The sequence below is a fragment of the Trachypithecus francoisi genome, unplaced genomic scaffold, assembly GCF_009764315.1.
Source record: "Trachypithecus francoisi isolate TF-2019V2 unplaced genomic scaffold, Tfra_2.0 Lachesis_group21, whole genome shotgun sequence".
Classification (NCBI taxonomy): domain Eukaryota; kingdom Metazoa; phylum Chordata; class Mammalia; order Primates; family Cercopithecidae; genus Trachypithecus; species Trachypithecus francoisi.
The window spans coordinates 10,816,302-10,832,909 of record NW_022681467.1 but is presented as its reverse complement, the minus strand read 5'-3'; the positions used below and the strand labels follow the sequence as shown (position 1 = coordinate 10,832,909).

Sequence of the window (16,608 nt, the reverse complement as noted above, 5' to 3'; positions counted from 1 at the left end):
AGGGTATTGATTCTCTTTCTTTTGTGGGGCATAGACTATTTCAGATAACTTCAGTTAGAAAAAGCAGGATGTAAGTGTGTGTGTGTGTGTGTGTGTGTGCATGCATGTGTATCAGGGTTGGTTCTCAAGCCTGATTTTTCTTTTGGAGTAAATCAATGTTGGGCCCAAAAAGCAAAACCAAATAGAATAAACAAAATAAATAAACTAACAATTACCTGCTAGCTAAGGACATGAACTCTGTAATCACATGAGCTCACATAACATGTGTAAGTTTGAAAATACCTATTTGGAAAAATCTGGTGAAAACTTGGTTCTAATTTAGAAGCAGTAGTTCTAATGAGTTTTGTGTACAAGAAATAGGTGTGTCTTAGTCCATATTTTATGACATGGACATTGTTGTCTAGAGCTTCCTGAAACTCACTTTCCATTATGTCCACTAAAAACATTCCCTATTTCTTATACCATGTCAGACCTTCCTTGTGTCATTCAAGGTATCTTATATTTCTGTTTCTAAATTACAGGTAAATCACGATGCTTGCTGGTATCTCTTCACAGATGTTCCACTGTCACATCAATTCAGTATATAACACAGTGAACTGATTACATACTCCCTTAATTTTACTTCCTAGATACTTGTCAACCTGTCTCTCCCCTTCTCTACTTTTAATGCCTTTGTTTGGATTTTTATAATGTCTCATTTGCTCTATTGCAAATGCTTCTGGCTTAGTTTCTCTGTCTCTAGTCTCATACCCTCCAAATCTATTCTCCGCCTGTGTGAGCCACCTAAAAAGGCAGATTCACCTTGATACTTTTTCACTTCAATTTTTCAGTGTCTCAGTTGCCTTTTTAGCAGAACATATAAGGATTTGGATGGCCCCACCCTCGACTTGACTTCTCTAGGCAAATCTAACCATCCCCAATTCAGACGCTAGGCTTCTGAGTTCTCACACACGTCAGGCTTTTTCCTGCCTCTCCTCCTGGCTCGCTTCTGCCTCCACCTGGGATGCTGTTTTTTTCTTCTTAAGTTGATTAGTTGATGTTCGGTTTTCAGGACAGAACACAGGTTTCAGCCTTCCTGTGTGGTTCTGGGCTTTTTACTTCTCTAACCCTCCAAGGCCTCCTGAAGATTTCTCTGTGCAACACTTGCCACGTTAAATCATATGGTATTTGTGTCTCCACCTACTAATTTTACTGTTGAGAACAGAGCCATGACAACTTCATCTGACCAACCCTAGCATGAAGCCACAAGTACATGCTCAGTAAAAACTTTGCAAATGCTTAATCCAGAAGGAAACTTACAGATTAACTAGTGGAATGACTTTATTTCAAAAACTGGGTAACTGGCCAGGCACAGTGGCTCATGCCTGTAATCCTAGCACTTTGGGAGGCCGAGGCAGGCTGATCACCTGAGGTCAGAAGTTCAAGACCATCCTGACCAACATGGAGAAACCCTGTCTCTACTAAAAATGCAAAATTAGCTGGGCGTGGTGGCACATGCCTTTAATCCCAACTACTCAGGAGGCTGAGGCAAGAGAATCACTTGAACGTGGGAGGCAGAGGTTGCGGTGAGCCAAGATCGCACCATTGCACTCCTAGGCAATGAGAGTGAAACTCCATCTCAAAAAAAATAAAATCGGGAAACTAAGACTGGGCATGGTGGCTCATGCCTGTTTTCCCAGCACTTTGGGAGGCCAAAGGGGGAGAATTGCTTGAGGCCAGGAGTTCACGATCAGCCTAGGCAACATAGCAAGACCTAACTGCTACCAACAAAACAAAAGCAATGGGAAACTAAACTACAAGAAACTGAAATAACACGTCAGAGGCTAAATGTGAATTTGTAGCTGAGTTGAAACTGGGGCCCAGATATCCCCATTGCCTTCTGACACATTTTATTTTGAGTTGTATAATTTGGCGTATTCATGAGAAACATTGTTAATTTGATTATATTAATTTCCCTTAATTAGATTTGCTTGGGAAACTGCAGAGATGCTCAGTTCTTTCCTATTCACAGAGACCCAAGAGTTTGATACTTTTCAGCCATTAGTCATTTCATCCTGCATCTATTCTGCTCCTAATGGTACTCTAAATAGCTTATTCTGCAATCTTAAAAATCTCATGCATTAGGTCAATAAAGATGTTTGTTTGTTTATTTATCTATTTATTTTTTAAGACGAAGTCTCGCTGTCTCCCAGGCTGGAGTGCAATGGCACTATCTTGGTTCATTGCAACCTCTGCCTCCCAGGTTCAAGCGATTCTCCCACCTTGGCCTCCTGAGTAGCTGGGATTGCAGGTGCTCACCACCACGCCCGGATAATTTTTGTATTTGTATTAGAGTCGGGGTTTCACCCTGTTGGTCAGGCTGGTCTCGAACTCCTGACCTCGGGTGATCTACACACCTCGGCCTCCCAAAGTGCTGGGATTACAGGTGTGAGTCACCACACCTGACTGCAATAAAGATGTTTCTATAAGCCAAACTCATTGTAATTCTGTGTGATACATTAATTCAGATGGTATTATAAATGTTTGCTAACTAAAATCAATATCCAGAGATGGAATTCAAGAAATGTCATAAGAGTTGGGGAAAAAAATAGTGCAATTGATATTTTGGTACAACCTAGCCATGGCTTAACCCATCTCAAGACAGACACATGATTCTTCTCCTAGCACAGCTACTGAGGGAAGAGGAATATAAGGAATTCTCTGCCTCACATACTGGTTATAGGACATGATATTCTTTAACTTTGTACATTGCAATATATAAACTTGTGTCTTGGCCATATGTGCATTATTGTCACAAATTTGTGATCATGTCCTGTATCTTCTCCCTCTTTTACCTCTGTGATTAAAATATTTTTCAAATGTGCACTCTCTCCCTGTCACCTCCGTGGGAAGAGCGTTTTCTTGCACCATTAAGCCTTGTGCTTGGCCACAGGACACAACTTGGTCAATGGAATGTCAGCAGATATAATGTAAACACAGGCTTTAAATGCGTTGATCTCTTATGCCTCACCAAGGCCATGGAAAGACCTTTCTCTGGTAGCTGTTATTTCTTCACCCTTGTTCTACGAGGAGCATGCGTGCAAAGACCGAGACCAACCAGCATCAAGGAGCCAAGCCTGGCTGGACCTCAGATTGAAGCAGTTTCCCAGACAAGCCCAACCCAGATCAACCAACCACTAAGTGACCCACAGAGGCAAGAATTGACACATTTAAGTCATTGACTTTTGAGTGATTTGTCTTAACAGCCAGCTGATTCAACTCCTCCCTACTAGGCTACTCAGTTTAAAAACCTTAAGCCTTTTGCATAATTGATGCTAGGACCCTTGCTTCTTCTGCTGGTCTTCACTTCCTTCTCTTTTGCTGCTGTCTTAGGCTTTTTGAAATCTGTTTAACTTTAGATACCTTTGCTTGTGTTCTTTTAAGTTTCTTTTCTTCAATTTCTTTTTATTTTCTTTCTCCTTTAACTGATCTGCTACTTCTCCTGGAATCGTTGCTTTTTTATGTTATATTTTATTTCTGCTTTTATCTTTTGCGGCCCCCCTAAATGTTTTTAATTTATCATTTCCCTCCCCTTATGTGCCTGCGGCAGCCCATTCTGGGCTCTTCTTTTTGTTTCTGCCTCTACCCAGTCCTTGTGGGATGATCTCCCAGCTACATCCTGCTGTTCTTTCACCTGCTCTATTCCTCCAGAAGCAGAAAGGCAGACTTAACAAATGATCTGAAATCCTCCCCTTGACAATTCCACTTTGCTTTCTGACTCCAGGGACCCACCCACCCCCAAGTGCTCTGGGATGGAGCTCATTAATTACACCCCCTTTAGGTTACCCTGTCTTGAACAGAGAGGGAAGGAAAGAGAGACAGTGGATAGGGAAGGTGAGACAAGGAAGAACTTGGGAATCTTATTGATGGTATCTTTGTTTTCTGAAATGAGAGTTGGAGAAAACAAGACGTACGGTGCATTCATTGTTTTAGAACTGAGAAACAAGCTCCTGTTCGTCTTGCCAAACATTGCAAATGCGTATGATTCCTCTCCATTAGCTCACAGCAATATTGGAAATGTATTTGACTAAACTGGAACACACCATCAGCCCGAGATGCCCAGAGGCAGCTCCATACAGCCATCCATATGCTTCTCTGAGTTAATTTGGAATACAGAGAATTCAGTATCCAAACTGTCCCCATGAACATTTGTAAAATCCTGCCCATGTGAGTGGAAGGTGATTTGTACCACCACATGCAAGCTCTCAAGAATGCTGGAGGACTGTGTCATGATGGAATGCAAAGGAACGATGGGAGGTATTGAGACCTGCAACTCTTAACTGCTACTGTTGTCATTGGTTTAATCATATTGCTTTATGGAATTTCTGATTTCTCAATGCTTTATTAAAGGATCAGCAGGGGTTAGGCAGCTGTAGTGTAAATTATATCATTGCAGCCACCACAAATGTATATAATGGCCCTCGGTCCCTTACCAGCCCTCTCAGGAGATACAGATTGACCATAGATACTCAATTCACAGGCAGAAAGTCCCAGAATGTGCTATTACTTCCTTCTATAGCATCATAGTCTGTGCATTCTTCTACAGCTTATCCCAGGCAATGAATTGCATTGAATATTGCTGTGTGTAATATTTCTTCTTCTGTCTCCCTTTTGCTAGCACTCCTGGAAATAGCTGAAGCACAGGACAAATACTTACATTGCAAAATTACGTTAAGAATTTCACTTAACGTGAACTGCTCCCTAGCTCATATATCAAACATGAAGTGGGTAGATTGAACTTCTGTTTGCTGGACAACTTCAGTATGTTACCCATCTACTTCTCCCACAACCATTGCCACTTTATTTCTTCCCTTCCTGGACATGATCTTAGTTTCCTAGAGCACCACAAACTGCAAGGCTTAAAATAACAGAAATGTATTCTGTCAGTTTAGGAGGCCAAAGGTCTGGAATCAAGGTGTTGGCAGGGTTGATTGCTTGCAGAGTCTCTGAGGGAGAGTTCATTCCTTGCTTCTTTCCTAGCTTTTGATGGCCGTCGGCAACCCTGGGTGTTCCTGGGCTTGTGGCTGCATAACTCCCATCTCCACCTTAGACTTCACGTGGCTCTCTCCTCTGTTTCTTCTCCTTTTCTTTCTCTTACAGGGGCACTTGCCATTGGGTCTAGGATCCACCCAGAGATGCATCCAGGATGATCTATCTTAGCAAAATGACATTTCCAAAGGCCGTTTTTCCAAACATGGCCGCAGTCACAGGTTCCAGCTGGACATATTTTGGGAGACCACCATTCAACCTACTACAGGCATCTCGTGTAGGCATCCCGCCTGCAGCTCTCGGTATTCTCTGCATTTACCATGTGCTTTGGATTTGGAGTTGACCAGAAATATCTCCTCACCTCCACTGCAGCCTGTTCTTCAACCTGTGAATTGGTGTTAGCAGTGGAAAAACACTGGACCAGTAAAAATAATTGCATTTCTGGCCTGGCTGTGGCCTCATACAGAAGGCAGAAGAGCATCAGATGCTCTCTTTCTCATTTCAAGCTATTCAGATGACTGGGACTTTCACTGACTCACTTCATCTTGTGCTTTTCTTTTTATGTCTTTTAACCAAAAAGCTTATTATTTATTTATTTATTTATTTATTTATTTTGCCCCAGTGAGCAAAGTCCACTCTGCCCTCTCAGTCTGCCAATAGCCATGAATCGTGGTTGCTATTTTGCAATCCTAAGAGACTCGTGTCAGTCTGTACAGCTAAGAGCACACTGCTCATTCATGGAGAGCCTGCTGTATGTGCAGACGCTGCACATGATGTGAATTGTGCCTTATTTAGTCCTTGTAACAAACCTTACGGTAGATAGCAATGCTTCATTTTACAGGTGAAATAACTGAGTCTCAAAGAAGTTACCCGCCTCCCTGCACAAATGCCCAAAGATAACACAATGGCAGTCACGATTGGAAGCCTGCCCTCTGATTCTGCCACCAAGCTGTGTCCATTGGCATCCAGCCTCCTCTGCACATCATTGACTCATGTGCTAACTTGGCATATATGCTCTGGCCGTTTTTTATACCTATGGGTTTCTCACCACGGTTGTTAATAAACATCCTGCATGCTTGCCAACACCTACCTGGTGCCTAGTCTCTTCTTCTACTTCCAGTTGGTGTGCGTGAAGGACCGTATAGGTATCTTAGTAGAGTAGGTGCTGGTCACAGTCCCATGGGAATGAATATGCCAGCTAACATCCCTCTGATGGTCTCTTCTGAGTCATTACCAGTGACTCTGATTATTCCTTCACTATGACACCCTCGGCACTTACAAGCTAAGGTTGTGCTGTATTCATTTGTTCTTGTTGAAATATGAGTCCATAATTGCTTCTAAACAATTTTATTTATGCATCTATTGTAGGCAGTGATTTAAATCTAGCAATTTAAGCTATTACTAGATGATGTCTATAAGGCTGTGAGCAAATTCCCGGGAGCTGGGCATGCAGTGGGGATTGGGCATCCTAGATCAACATGCATTTGTATGTATGTCTATATAACAAAGCACCTTTTAATGAGGCCAGGGCTTTTTTCTTGTATTTATTCCCTAGTTCTCCATCCTCCCACCACCACTCGGCGGCATGCATGTTGCAGTACGTCCCACAAGGAGCTAACATAATGGTGACCGACTGGTGGAGTCGATTTTCATACAGTTTTTGAGAACGAAGCAGATATCCAAGCCACAGCACACTATGGGTTCATTTGCTACCTTAGGAAATAAAACCCATTGCTTTAATTCCAGGAGGAGTTCATCTTATGTCAAATTCTAGAGTACAGCCAATACAGCTATAGCAAGAGTCTGCCATGCCACGCCGGCTCGTGATCGTTACCTCCTGGCTGTTGCCCAAATCTGAACATTATCTTGTCCCCAAGACTTTCCTTCTGTCCTGGTTAGAAAAATGTTCTAATCTAATTGTCTGCCTCTATTGCATCAACTCTTCTGGGAGATAATGGTCCCTGATGCTGTTCCACATCCTCACTTTTAGCTGACTTTGCATAATGCACATTACATTATCTCTGTCTTCTCCCGTTAAGGCCTGCAAAATCATGGGCAATTGATTAAACCTGAGACAATGCTAGAAATTTCTTTTGCAATGAAGCTCTTTCAGGAGTAACATTTTTTAAAAAAACATATTCATAGGACACGTAGCAAAATAAATGAGACTGCAGACCTCCACGTTCTGCAGAAGAAATGCTCTGCTGCCACCAAAGCTTTAGCTATTCATCAGGGGCAGTGGAATTAGAATCACAGAAGTTCCAATACTGTAAGAGAGAATGAATAGAAACGATGGCTCTGTTGTTTTCTTATAGTCGTTTTTAAAATGGTCTGTAGAATGTGCCTCTGGACAGAAAGGAATGAATGCAGAAAAGAGAAAATTTTACACATTTCTGTTAAACATCTTAGGCTTCTGGCTATAGCAAATAGGACCGCTTCTTTTGAGAGAAGGGTGTCTAGTGCATTTTCCCATCGCTTACTAATAAAACAGGATAGACAGACTGACAGGCTGCCTGAAAAGCAGCCTCACAGTGGAAGGACAGCATGATCACACATTTCAGCCTGGACACGGGAGCCAAGAGACTGTCATTTAATAAGTGGATGAAGAAATCATTTTCCCTATGGCAAAAAGAGAGAAAAATATTCAGCTGCATCTCTATAACTCTATCAGGCTAAAATGAATATGTTAAGAGAATTAAGCTGCACCTACTTTATTAGTGTGACAGTGCCCTGGCTAGTTGGCTATATTAAAATGACAGACACAGTGACCCTGCTGAACTCTTCATGTTGATAGGCAGTCAGAAAATAATGGCTTTGTAGTTCTGCATCTGCTCAGATCTTTCCAGATTTGCTAAAATTACCAACGTCTTTGTCTACTTATTATGACAGCTTGTTCTCTCCTGATTTGGGTCTTTATTGGCATGTGAGCATGGCAGCATTATATTTTGGCATGTCTGTATAATACTACAGAAATCACCTTACTTCAAACTTAATTCGGTGCCTGTCCTTCCTGCCTTGAAAAAGGTAGATAGCAGTATAATGCTTAAACATCAAACCTTCATTTTTTCTCTCCCTATGAACTCTAAAATCATTTTAATTGAAACAAGAAGGTTGTTGCCCTCTGTATTAGCATATGGTGTTTTTTCTTTGTATCAATCACCACATTAAGAATTTTAAGATATCATCCCATTAAAGCTTTACAATAACCATGAAAGCTATTTATAATGACCTATTCCACTGATAAGAGGATGGAGGCTTCCAGAAGTTAATTTGGCATAAGGCCACTTGGCTGGGATCTGAATCCAGTCTTTTTTGACTTCGAAATATTTGTGGTTCCACCCACTCTAAGGCTGCCTTCACACAGTGTAATTTGCCTCTTAGCGACCCTGTTGAAAAGAATGTAGAAGGGTGGAAAGTCTGACCGTGTTATCTTAAAATTGATAAGTTGGCTGAATACACAGGCAAACAGACTGATAATCCAAATGGCAAGGATTGCTGACCTGCTGCTGTCATGGTTCTATAGAGCCACTTACTATTTTTGACTGCACCTTAGACCTATGGGAGCAGGTGGTGTGAATGAGGGATGGGAGGAAGGGGTAAAATTTCTTTCTAAAGTAGGATTATGGCTTTAACCCAGACTCACAGGTGTAATTTGCTGCTTTTCAGTTGTCCACAGGAAAACCAGTGTAAGTCAGTTCATTCCTGCTGTGTGATCTTGAAAAGTCACCTTAATTACCTTAATTATTTCCATATTCTGTTGCACCTAACATCATGCCAAACAAATAGGAAACACGCAACAAATGATAGATTTAGATGATTCTCTTCTTGTCTATTATCTATTCTATTATCCATTTGTTATTCATACAAGTGAAAATAAGTATTACACCTTTCTTGATAATTTTCTCCCATAACCAGTTCCCCTGGTTACTCCCATTGCTTGCTGTATTTCCCAGCTTCTAAAACCCATATTTTTTTTCCACATTTGGAAAATCCTGGAATTGCAATTCATTTTATAATTGGAGTAAAGGGAAGCATGCCAGCTCCCCAGAATGGCATCACCTGTGAAGCTGTGCTCCAAGCCACATGTTCAAGGTATCTCTTCTTCTGATTGTCAACTCAGGTCACATACATCTGAATTTTACTTAAACTGTAATCACTACCTATCGCTAAATATACCACATACTCCGTTACAATAAAAAAAGTATTGTATACAAAATGGATTGTCAAGGGACTGAAAATCCAAGTAAAGACAGTAGACATAAAGAATTGCAAAGCTCGAGGAGATTGTTGTATCTTAAAGAACCAGGACTCAGATACTCTTGGTTTTGATAACATACAGAATAGTGGGTGTTAACTTTTTTATTAAGTTTCTAAGATCTCTGTCAAACTAATATATTCATGTCTCTATTCAAGAGAAAAAAAAAACTTTTTATATTTCTGCCAGATAATTCTTACTTCTTGCTTTAAAAATAAAATTGTGCATACGTCTCTTTTTAGCACATTCCCTGTTCCTCTTAGGTAACGTTGTCTCCGCTTTGCTGAGATGCTTTCTGATCCCATTTGTGGTGTATGCAGGGTATGGGGAATGGCCCCTAAACATGCCTTTCCTGAATTCCTTATTTGCTGCTGACCTTCCTCCATCCCGAAAGTGTAGCCAAGGTGAAGGCCTCACGGTTCTGAGGAGACAACAGCACCCAATCTGCACCAAGTTCTACTCAAAACACAGGCATGCTCGTGTCATCAGAATATTGAAATGCTGACCAGGATGGAGGAGCTTTTGAAGAAAGGGTCTAAGATCGCATCCCCCACCTGAGTGAATCCACCCCCTCTCCATGTGAGGAGAGAAACTTCTGCACACTGTTAACCTAGATGTGAAATAAGAATTTTCACAGGTGAAAAACCATTTCCAGGTTTTCATAGGGTCAAGTTGATAAGGTGGGAATTTCTAGTTTTTCATTCAGGAAAAATCTGGAGTAGTGGTCACAAAAGGTATGTTGTCCTCTCAATGCCTCAGGGTGAGAGGGAGGACACCTTCATGAGAGCTGAGGGAGGGACTCCTGTGGGGACGCCCATGGAGATTTCTAGATAGTATCCAGAGATCATCTGTGATTGAGCCAGCACTCGATACTAGCAGCACAGGAACCCAGACCAGTGAAGGTATGAGCAGAAGAGACCAGCCAAGAAGTGACCACAGCCCACACACTCACACCCACCATGGTCCAGGGGCCTGCCTTGGACTGAGGAGTGTCCTGCTCTTTCCCAATTCCACTTTGAAGCCCTCACACACAAAAACAGACATTTATCCCTCCCTGCCACTGCCAGATGACAGGTGCAAAATTAGAAATGGAACCCAGGGAAGAAGGCAGGGAGGCACCTGTGAGAAGCATGAGGGAGCCCTGAAATGCCCATTTTGAACTGCAGTGTAAAAGTATTGTAATATATTAATTTGAGTGAAACTCCCAGGAGAGACTATTTTAGACCAGGAGTGACTGAAAACAAATGTGGTTACTAAATGGAATAAACAAGTTGTCGGCTCCAGGCAGACCGTAGGCCAAAGTGGAAAGCTGGTATCAGTTATGAGTAAAAGTGAGGGCAGCCTCCTTGGTGTACAACCCTGGTGGGTGGAGTTTGTCTCCCACTCCATAAATTCCCCATTCTTTATTTACTTATTTATTTTATTTATTTTTTTGAGACAAAGTCTCGCTGTGTCGCCCAGGCTGGAGTGCAGTGGTGTGATATTGGCTCACTGCAACCTCAGTCTCCTGGGTTCAAGCGATTCTCCTGCCTCAGCCTCCCTGGTAGCTGGGATTACAGGCGCATACCACGACGCCCGGCTAATTTTTGTATTTTTAGTAGAGACAGGGTTTTGCCATGTTGGCCAGGCTGGTCTCGAACTCCTGACCTCAGATGACCCACCCTCCTTGGCCTCCCAGAGTGCTAGGATTATAGGCATGAGCCACCGTGCCCAGCCAGCTCCCCATTCTTTATGATAACGTAGGGTCGTACCAAAGAAGAAGTTCAAAGAAGAGTTCCTTTACATTTGGGCTGAAACCTACTCTTGGACCTTCACCTGGTAGCTCATTAGTGTTAACCTAAGAACTCTGTTTTTCACCTGAGCAGGCCTGTTGCTCTGGTAAACTTCCCAGGACATGACTGCTGTGTCTGCCCTTCCATACCTCTAGATGCTGGCTTGGATTGTTCTTCACCCCGAATTGCCTGGTTCTAACTTTAATTCCATCTCAAATTGGATTTCCTCTCTTGCCTCTATACAGTCTTCTCTACCATCCCTCATGCTAGTCAAATTCCTCTTCCAGTTCTAACTAGTGTTGATAGGCCCATATGGTATTCTGGGCTTTGTCACTGAAAATCCTGAAATTCTTTGCTTCAGTCATTTGCAGTGATTCAGGTTTATGGAGCCTCTTGTGTTACACATGGCTACTAGAGTGGTGTACCCATATGGGGTTCAATTTCCTCACTCCCTTCTCCCTGACTGCTAATGCTTTTCCGTCTGTTCAGGCCGGGCACTTCAGATCTCAAACACAATTTGTGAGTATCCATCTCCTTAGCTGTGGTAGAACAGTGACTTCTCCAAGGATGTTTCTGGGTTCGAGACTAACGTTCCATTTACCACATCTCAAGATACTATTCCTGTTGTGCAGAATAATCCCTGCTGTACTGTTTTTGTTTTTGTTTTTGTTTTTTTCAAGTTACCAGGGTTTGTGCTCTTTTTCCCTATAGTTTTTCTACTGTGTTTATCTGTTGTTTCCTACTAATCTATGCTGAGAGTCAGTTGGTCTAGTGCGCATAATTCAAATGTGGTTCGACAGCACAGGGACACAACAGACATGATTAGATCATTCATGTTGAGATCAGGAAGGATGGGGAAAAAATTTGATTTGGGGCTTGGGGAGCACAGTTAAAGTTTTTCCAGGATAGCCAAGGAGGATTTATAGTAATTTTTAAAACTTGTGTCAGGCCAATAAAGTTTATGAATTACATCCCGTCACAAAACTTAGATTGAAAACTGATCCAACAATGGCTAATAGCTGGAAAGAAAATGGTTACCCTATGTTTCAAAACAAAAGTAGAGGTTCAGTTGAACTGATAAATATGAATGTGTTTATACAGACAGGTGAACATAAGTTTTCAGTTTGGGGGAAAAGGCAAAGTATACACATCCCATATATTCATGGCCAGAGAATTCTATCTTTTTCATCATTCATTCATTTCATAAATAGTAGGTATAGGCATATCAACTATGTGCCAGGCACTGTGGTAAGCCCTGGGGTTACAGAAATGGGAGACATGGCTTTTGGTCTCTTGTTAGGAAACAGAATAGCTTCAGGCTGTGTAGTGTAACAGTGGTCTTCTGTGCTGGTTGTGTTTGGTAGGGAAGGTGGGGTGGAGAGGAAGTTTGGGGAAGGCTTTCTGGAAATAATGATAGCTGACTGAATATTGAAGGGTGGAGACAGGGTTTTAGAAACAAACAACAATTGATGCAGGCATGAAAAACAAGCAACACTTATGGAACATGAGGATATAGAAGGGAGGATGAGTGAAACAGGGCAGGCAGGATGGGCACAGATCGAGATGGGTGTTTTTGGATGTGTTACGAGATTCAGAGTAGTTATCTGATGTCTCTAGAAGGCCATCATTAATCTTCTCTTTTTGTTGTTTTTTTTTTTTTTTTGGTGGGGTTTATTTCAAACACTGAAAAAGTCCTTTGGGCTCTTGGGGCTCTCCACACTCATGGTTCCTTTCCCCACAACTCACTGCCCTTCTCCCAGCAGAAAATCTATTTCAAGGATAGGATGTTTTTTTAACTGAACAATTAACATTGTGTTCTCAGCTAACTCTGCAGAACCAGAGGAGCTGTTTGCATCTGTCTATGCAGATTGAGTTTCTTTAATCTCACACCAGGTCTCCAGCCACATGGAAACAAGGCAGTTATCTGCAAAGCTGAACTACATCTCATCTCTAGTCGACTCCACTTCCTCCTCTCATATTTATCCCACACCAGCCTCGTGGTTAAGGAGGAGGACCATCAGGAATGTTTTTATCAACTCCAAGCTCTAATTCATATTCCTCCAAGTCTCACCTCACCCTCCCAACCCTACCCCCAAGATTTCATTGAGATTTCTCTCAACTGTTATTTAGAAAAAAGGTAAAACAAAAAATGTTCACGGTCTTGGTGCTTAGCCCTAGGGGCTCCGTGTGCTGGGACACTGATGGGCAGGGGCTTCTGCCTCTCTAACCCATGCCCAAGCCACCTCCTCACCCCTGGCTGCAAAAGATGGGAGGGTCAGAAGCCAACACAGGACCTGTAACTGCCCAACGGGTTCACCTTACCTTCTGCCTAGACAGAGCTGATTTATCTAGACAGGGGACTTGCAACAGAGAAAGAGTAAAATTCTCAGAGCCGGCTGTGTGGAGACAGGAGTTTTATTATTCAAATCACTTTTCCCCAAGCATTCCAGGATCAGAGATATTAAGGATAATTTGGTGGGTGGAGGAAGGCCAGTGAGTCAAGAGTGCTGATTGGTTGGTCGGAGATGAAACCAGAGAGAACTGAAGCTGTCCACTTGCACTGAGTCAGTCAGTTCCAGAGTGAGCCACAAGATCACATGAGCCCACTTATCAATCTGAGTGGTGCCAGCTGATCCACCAAGCAAACTATCTCAAGCACTGATCTTAGGAGAAATGTAGGGAGGGTCAGAATCTTGTAGCCACAGGCTTCATGACTCCTAAACCGTAATTTCTAATCTTGTGGCTAATCTGTTAGTCCTACAAAGGCATTCCAGTCCCTAGGCAAGAAGGAGGTTTGTTTTGGGAAAGGGCTGCTGTGGTCTTTATTTGAAACTATAAACTATAAAGTTAGTTCAGCCTACACCCAGTAATGAACAAAGACAGCTTGGAGGTTAGAGGCAAGATGGAGTTGGTTCAGTCAGATCTCTTTCACTGTCTCAGTTACAATTTTGCAATGGCGATTTCAGACCCAGAGGTTCAGCATCTCAGGATCTGGCAGAGCCCCGGACAAGGTCATTCAACTTGGCCACCCGCTGGCTTGCTGGTGATGAGTGAGGATTTTCTGGGGGCAGATCCTGTGTGGTGGGGATGTGGTCACCAGTCATCAGGTTCTTATCTGGTTGTGCACTTGGCAGCTGCTTATTCTCCTACTTGGCTTTGGCCATGTTGTAGTCTCCTGAGCAAAGTACTTTTTCCCTTTCCGGAATCCCTTCATAAGGAAGCTGGGCCCCCAGGCCTTTGTCCTAGGCTTGGATATTTGGCCTTTAGCTTTGGCTTCTCCACTCTCTCAGGGAGAGTACCTTCTTTCTCCTGCATTTCCTGCTTCTTCTTGCCTGTCTCCTCCACAGTGTTCTCGTTTAGTTTCTGGGACATTGTGGGACTGGGACAATAGAGTATAGGAGGTCCAGGAAGTCAATCAACTGAGAGGTGGGGAGGGGAAATGGGATATCCTGTGATGCTGCTTTGGCCCTGTCAATAGGGTTACTCCCCATCAATCATCTTAAGCAGGGGGTGGTCTAAACAAATTTTCATTCCAGATAGCTGAGGCAGAGGCAGGGAAGCTAATAGGAGACTGCCGTTGTGATCTAAGAAATGATGAAATGATGGCGAGGCTGAATCCAAGCAGTTCTCCGGAACAGAAGGACACTCAGAAGATATGTGACTGCATGGAAATGGGGGACAAGTCAGGGCAGTGCTTTGGATATGGCCCAGTTTCCAAGCTTGTGAAACTAAGTGTACCATTCACTGAGTTAAGAAGGAACGAATGAGTGTGGGGTGGAAGAGAATGAGGTTTTTTTTCCTGAATGTGTTTGTGTTGGGGTTTGTTATAATGAGTCTCAGGGCCTGGGGGCATCAAAGAAGGGATGATCACTTTGCTTCTGGAGCACAAGAGAGAAAAACCCAGGCTGGATATTTACATCATTGGATGAAAAAAAAAAGGGCCAAGGACAACATCTTGTTAGTTAACCTCTCTTGCACCTTGCCTCCTGGTCTGCAGACTGAATTGTAATGGCTCCTACCTCAAACAGTAATAGGATAAACTGAGATAACAATATGTTAGCTATGAAAAAGACACCTGTGCAATGTGCAATGACTGCTGCTTATTATTAACATTGTTATTAGTTTGTTGAAGGTGGAAGAAGCACTTAGACTATATAATTTAAATTTATTTCTAAATTATGTAATTTATTTCTAAATTATCATTATAAATTATTATATAATTTATTTCTAAATTTAAATTTACATGGTAGTTCCTAGAGATATTTCCAGAGACTCCAGAGAGGACCCACCTTCTCGGAAGTGCCCCTGTCATCACCCACCCAAGTGGACTAAAAGCTGTTAAAGTCACCAAGCTGTTTTTTTGGTTGGTTTGTTTGTTTGTTTACATCATTGTCAGTTAGATGGCATCTTTAAAGTCAGGGCAAACTCACACATAACTAAGGCAGTGCTCTAAGGAGTAGAAATAATAACTGAAAATGTGTTATCAAGCAGTAAATGAGTTTCAGGATTCTGGGAACACATGGTTGGTATTGGTTTGACTTTAGAGAAGGTCACAGAAAAAAAGATGCTGTGGACTCCTCAGCGATAACTGGGGGCCTGGGGTGAGGGGTAGGGGGAACATCATCTGGCCCAGAAGGGAATGTTCTGAGTCACGAGCAGTTCCTGAGGATACCTGGGGATGTCACTTTGTTCATGCTCTTCTAAAAGTCAAGGTAGATGTTGGGCTGAACTTTTAGGCTGCATTCACATGATTGGGGTAGAACAGTTTAACACATTGCCCTTTGCTCTCATTGAGTCATGTGCATTTGTTCATTCTAAGTCTCTTCTCCCTATTTCAAATTATTTCTTCCCACCTGCTTCGAACAATGTCAGCATTGCATGTTGGCCTCAAATAAGTTAAGATTCCTAAGTTCCTAACTAGCCATAGCGCATAGTTTTTCAGCTTGAGTGGCCTCAAGGGTTTTCTCAGAATTCATCAATTCTTCCAGAAAACTTTGCTCAGGACATGCAGATTGCAAGAATTTGTTCTCCCCAAAATGTATTAAGAATTATTTATTTAAAAATATAAAAAACTTCCTCTAAACAGTTTGAGAGTATCATTGCAGAAAATATATAAAAGGGGTACACAATTAATTTCTCTCCAGATGTAATACTATAGTAACTTATTTAAAGTCAAAACAGAATAATTTGCATCTGGAGGAAGGTGTTGTAAATGCGAGTTCTGGTCCTTTCATGTACCTAACGTCTTCGGAATTTGTCTTTAAAGTAGTGCTGTTTTGGACTCACAGCTCCGATACAGACGACTTCCACCCTCCCCTCGGATTGATTAAGTGAAAATTAGGGAAGGAAATAATATTATCCAGAAGACGCACATACCCCACCAAGCCACGCAGATTAGACTTTAATGTGTAGGGGTGGTTTAGACACTTCAAGTCTGTATGGATACCTCAGGCTTGAGTTGGCTTTTGTAGTGATGCCCCAAGAGCTTCATGCCATTTTTAGATATATTTGTTCAAAAACAGAACAAGAATAGATTTAGATTTGGGAGGTAAA

General features: G+C 42.2%; 1 protein-coding gene and 1 pseudogene across 2 annotated transcripts in view; one reads left to right on the top strand and one right to left on the bottom strand.

Annotated features, from left to right (window-relative positions):
- MACROD2 (mono-ADP ribosylhydrolase 2) overlaps positions 1–16,608 on the top strand; it is a 2,183,277-nt gene that overhangs the window by 1,707,753 nt on the left and 458,916 nt on the right. The gene's annotated exons all lie outside the window — the stretch shown is intronic.
- Positions 14,068–14,427, bottom strand: LOC117068435 (annotated as a pseudogene).